Genomic DNA, 6093 nt, shown 5'->3' with positions numbered 1-6093 from the left:
TACTGGCTGAAGACCTGCTTCAGTGATGTGGTGTTTGTACTGTCTTGTTTCACTAGCTGTGCTGCTACCAGACGCACATTATCTATCTGCCTTCTTTTTTTCTTTTTGATGGAAAAATTTCCACCTCTTTTTTTGCATATCTAGCTCCTGAAAATCATTAGCTAGTTGTGCTAGCTGTCCATCCTTTATGGAAGAGATTCCAGCCATCTTGGTTTAGCTATCCTTCATACTCAACGCAGCCCCCTGCAACCAAATACAACTCATTCTCATCCAAATCTGATTTTACCATCATACCTTTTAAACAGAAAAAAAAAAAGGGCAAAAAAGTAATCTGCTTGTACAGCCTTTCACTGCAGGAGACTTTGGCCCAAGACACGAACTGCTGGGCACAACAGCAAAATGAAACCAATGAAACCAAAGCAAAACAGCAAAAAAAGCAGAATAGTGTAGGTATGCCCTTTCGTGTCACCTGTAATTCAATTTTGTGTATGAAGACAGACAGGATCAGTGGGTCAGAGGAAGCGGTCCACATGCATAGTTCCGTATGTGATATGTTCACGAGCTTGTGCCTGTGCATCTATGACCTATATTTGGATATACAGTCTATAAAAAGCCTCGGTACAAACAACCTCCAGCAGCAGTCCAGATCCCCTGTCCCTGTTGTTGCTGCCTGCTTCAGGAGGGAGGATCAAGCCCACTCCGGTGTTTATTTCTTCTCTTTGTGTTCTCCAGGAGGATGGCTAAAGCCGGCATCTCTCTGCATTCCCTGAACGAGACGTTAAACAGGTCATCGAAGGGTTGTGCTAGCACTGCGCTAAGGGACAGGGCAGGAGAGAGGAGACAAGACGATCTGTTAGCGCAACAGACCTGTGCTTCCTTGGAAATTTTTGTGGGTAATAGAGAGGATGTAAATATCCATCGTGCGTATGTGGGAAGGGAGTGGTTCATGAGCACTCTGCTATTTCTCCTTTGCTCATTGGGGAGGGAAGGGGGATAGAGCCACAAGCTGCACCGTTTCGTGAACGCCATTCTGGCCAGGCTGCAAACTGCTAGTCCTGGCAGTTTTCTGCAGGATTTGTGCAATTGCTCCACAGCAAAGGCCTGTCGCTGCATGAAGCGTTGCCAGGTGATTATAGGTAATGGGAAATTCGGGTTGGCGCTCTGCTGCTGTTGTAAATGGGAGATTTGGGATTAACTGAATTTGGGAAAATGCCTCAGAGTCTGGAGGGTTCAAAGATAGGAAGTAAGTGGTTATCATTAACAAAAAAAAACCCCCTGAGAATGGACCTTTCTTATAAGTTAAAGAAAGAATATCACTGTTGCTGAGGAATTGGGACATAGGTGATGCTGATTCATCTTCCATTTTCAAAGCCTGTACTCAGAAGAGGAAAGCTTGACTGACAGGCTCATTGGGTTAATGTAAAATAATCTGGCCCAAGCTGCCCCTGCTGGCACCAGCCCGTGTGTTCAGCTGTAGTGTGACAGCAGAGTCGCTGGTAGATGGTGTCTCTAACCAGCTAGGCAGACAACAATCACGGGGTCAAATGCAAGCCATGAGCACGGCTCTTCAGGAAGAAGAGCTGAAAAAGGGTCTGAAATTCTCCACAGTTAGAGACAGGTGAGACAGTGTTCCCTCTCAGTGGACTTTCACGTATGGCTTTTCATATACTACCTTTAAAGGTACTGTGCAAATGGTATCAAGCACCAGCTAATAGACTTGGTAAGAGACTGCTTTTCTGGTCAAGATACTAACATTGTTCACCAACGGCTTTTATGGCTCGCGATTCACACACCAGTAACCACAAAAAAAGATACTAGAAACCTGACCAGAGAGAGAAACAGAAACAGGAGAACCACTCCTGAAAGAAAAAGTTAAAATTAAGTCTGTGGGAAACTGATCGAAGAAGTGAGCATCTAACTGGTACCATGAAGTGAGTGTACAGGAAGAGCTGTGGAGAAGTGTGGGGCTCTGCATTGCCCTGGAAAATAAAAATGATGTGACGGCTCTAAAGGAATGAAAAATGTTATTTTCTGTAAATGCCTGAACAGCAGAAATAAGGTTACGCATACAACCACGCTTTCAGAAAAGTGGGAGTGCTAGATCTCTTACTGCAAATCTCCCAAGTACAGTTCTGTATGCTGACAAGAAGAGAGGAACTTCAAAAGCTTTCTGGTAAAGAATGGGGACGTGGTTTGTGCATACACTAGACAGACATTAGAGGTCACCCACTGAATGGTACCTTCACTTACACTGAAGGAAAAAGTGTTGAGAGGTTTGATTGAAATGAAAGCAGGAGGTTTAATCCATTCTTCCTTGTTTCGTTCAGAACTTGGATCAAGAGACAGCAGCACTGATTCTATCAGAATTTACAAAAAGCTGTAGAAGATTAGTTATGGAGATCGGTTGTACCATGGTGTAACTGAACAGATATTTTTAGAACCAAAATTCGCAAATGCTGAAACGTTTGCTGCAGATGCTTAAAAATACACAAGAGTAATTTACAGACAGGCAATATACCCCATACCAAAAAAGTGCTGGAAAGATAAAACTGGTCAAATTCTAAAGCATTGGACTAAAGGCTGCTGAAAAACAACTACAGCACTGACAGTAGTGTTAATGATGAGATCTTTTGATAACTTTTACTATTATTTGTAGAGGAGAAAGCTCACAAGAATGGGCCACTAGGAAGCTTATCTACCCCGATAAAAAGCTGCAATCAGGGAGCAATTCACAGGCAAGTATCTCCCCCAGGACAGCATTCATTATCCACCCAGCAAACCTTGAAGAATATACTAATTTTCTGACAATTCCCCCCTCTCTCTCAGAGTGCTTGCACCGTGTTAGTCGTAAAACTTTTACTATTGGAGTTTCTGCACTACCACAGTGTATTATCCTATTACATTGTTGTTCTCTGCTTGCACAGCTATAGGTATGAAGTGGATCTGAAATTTATTCACAGCAAATACCAACGCACCTCACCTCAGCTTATACACTTGCTCTGTGTTGACAGACTCAATCCTGTTATGACATATCAGCTCTTCCAATTCTTCTGAACTGTCTGCATTTCTACATCACACAAGCTCAGTTTTCCAATTAAAGTTCTGTTTTAGTCCTCAAATTCTCATGGCAAGCATGCACACATAAGTACATTTGAATGGGTAAAGCCCCCACGAAAACTAGTCCAGGAATGATGTGCAACACGATGGACGATAATTAGTTGAAATCCAACACCCAGTAACAGCTATGCCCAGTTTCAAAATCTCTACTGTGACCCAGCAGGAGACAGGAGGCTCTGAGAAATAAAAATCTTGCTGAAGAAAGAGAAGTCCTACCAAAGTAAGATCAGGATGTAAGCAGCTTTCACAAGATCATACAGGAAATCTCCGAGTCTCAGGAAACAAGAGAAAATCGTTAAACAAGGATCTGCACAAGCTGCCAGACAGATAATGAATTAAGGTCAGGGAGACTTAGAAAAAAATGCCACTGTTGATGCCTTTTTATTTCCTCCTCATTCAGATCAACTGCAGACAGTACCCAAAGCAGGAGAAGAGGAAGGCAGGTAGAGCGGGGAGCTACTGTTAGCAAAGCAATTGCGTTCTTGGTCCTTCTCTTAAAACGACACGCTTTAAAATACCATTTAGTATGTGTGAAAGAAGGGAAAACTATTTGAAAATTATTTAATCTGCTGTTTATACAATGTAAAGTTAACCTCTGTTTGTTTGGAGGTTTTTTTGGTGTTTTTTTAATTATTTTTTTTAATGTCATCACCTGAAAGCTACTGTGTATTTTGTCCTTATAAAAAAGTTCAGCCAAAGATAAACAAAATAGGACCACAACAAACGAGGTAAAGACCTTAATACAGTGTTTAACACAGGAAGGTCACAATTCATTATCCAATTCCCTAAACATTAGAACAATACAATAATAATAGTAACAGAAGCAGTGGAGCAAACTGGGGATGAAGAAAGAGACGCTAAAGAAAAATTGTAGGGTCTTGCCCATAATAAAATTTAGCAATGGCATGGTTTTCATTTAACTGATACAGCCTGAAGTTCTGCCAGTAAAATGCAAAGAAAAATCACGGAAGTCTATAAGGAGTAGAGGATGTTCTGCTAGTAAATCGCTTGTCAAGTACAGTACTGAGGTATTTGTTCGGTATTTAGGAAGGAACTTTGAATGATTCATATTTTGATAGCTTTGAGATCCTCAGGACGCTCAAGAACACACCTCGACGTAAATCAGCTAACTGAGGCAAACTTAAAGAAAACTGTCTTTATGAAAACCACCCCTGAAAGGACAGAAGCCCAGTGCACCCTACTTCTCGAGTATGGAGCAGCAAATGGGTACAAAGCATAAATACTTGCATTCCCTCATACTTCAACCCTAAACACAATAAGTTATTTTAAACCAGGCAGTATTCTTAAGCAAAAGTGGAGTGGAGTAGCTCAAATTCAAAAACTTGTCTTTAGGATTATAATTTAAGAAAGTACAAAGATGCACCTGTTTTTTTTTCCCTTTTTTTTTTTAAATAGGGAAAAACACAACAGATACTAAGTAATAAAAAAGCAGCTGATAAATACCAGCTGTAAAGCAGTTTTCTTATTGCTGGTTCGCTAAGATCTTCTTATCACACACTTGCTCTGTGGAAGGACAGTCCTATAAAAGGGAAATCCAGAGCAGGATGAGCTGACGGGAGAAGAGAAACATTGTGGGTGGCTTGTTTATTATTTACATCATTTTTAATCTGATGAAGAATGAGAAATTCTGCTCAATGTCAAATGAAGATGGTTCAAAAGATCATGATACTATAAGTAAAAGCATAAATCACCTCAAAATGTATTAGAGAAAAAAACGCCACTAACGTTGATGCAAATAGTTGAGACCTGCAGACATATCTAAATACAAATCTTGCATCAGTATTTACAAGTTATAAGACCTCTGCACCAGGGTATGGCCAAAAAGACCTGGGCCATGTCAAAAAAACTTAATTTCTAGTGGTGTGTGTTCTCATACAGCTTGGGAGGAGCCTCAGAATGGGGTCTGGAGCTGTTCACAGTGCAATGTGTCACCCACTGTCATGGCAGAAAGCACCACTGTTGATGTCCAAGTCCTCATTAAACACCCTTGTTTTCCATCCCTCAGAGTAGAAACCAAGCTGCAAACCTTGGAGGCTCAGTTCATAGACCTGGACTCAAGCTTGCAGAAACTGGCGCAGAAGTTTGAGCTGCAGGCCAAGATGCTGGAGGAGATGAGCCAGGACACCCCGTGGACATGGGCACTAGGGGAGAGGTGAGCACAAGGGAGGTATGGGTCAGACCTCGTCCTGCATGTGCAGGTGACACTGGTGTGACTGTGGGTGCACTCCAACGCAAGGCTGTGCAACCCATACTGACATATTTACCTTTCCCAGTTGGGATTGCTATTTACTGCAGAAACAGACAATATGAGGAAAAAGTATGGTTCCTTTGATAGTTGTTTCTTTAAAAAACAAAACCAACCACCGAGTCTATGGAATATTTATGTGGTTTAAAAACAGCCATGCTGTTTCCAAGATAGCAGGGACACCAAGTCTGTTTGCGTAACTTTGTCCCACAGTAAGTGAAGGGAAAAAAACTCAACTCACCAACAAACACTATGATTACTTTCTCCGATTAAACAAGGCCAGAAGATTCACAATTTTAGCACCCAGGCTAGACTTTGTTAATGCACATATTTAGCCTTTCCATCTTCCAACCAAGTTCCTGGAGCAGCTCTTGCTTTTCGCACACCCGGGGAAACAGGCTCTAGTCAGGCTGCTTTTCAGCAAGATCCGTCGGTAACTATTTATGGCTGAAATACTTGTTTACACAGTAAAACTGCAGCACCACGGGGACACGGACGCGCCCAGGGCTCCCCGCGGGCTCCGGGCACTGGGTTAGGCGGAGGAGGGCCGTTAGCCCCGGGCTGGTCCTGCTTTCCCCCTGCGGCTTGCCTCACAGCTCTCCGTCTCTGCCTCCCGACAGGCTCGGCTCGGCTCGGCTCGGCTCGGAGGAGGAGGAGGAGGAGGAGGAGGAAGAGGAGGAGCGAGAGGCCGGACGGCGGGAGAGGCCCGT

This window comes from Ciconia boyciana, chromosome 7, assembly GCF_034638445.1.
Source record: "Ciconia boyciana chromosome 7, ASM3463844v1, whole genome shotgun sequence".
Lineage (NCBI taxonomy): Eukaryota > Metazoa > Chordata > Aves > Ciconiiformes > Ciconiidae > Ciconia > Ciconia boyciana.
Note: the sequence above shows the minus strand (reverse complement) of the source record.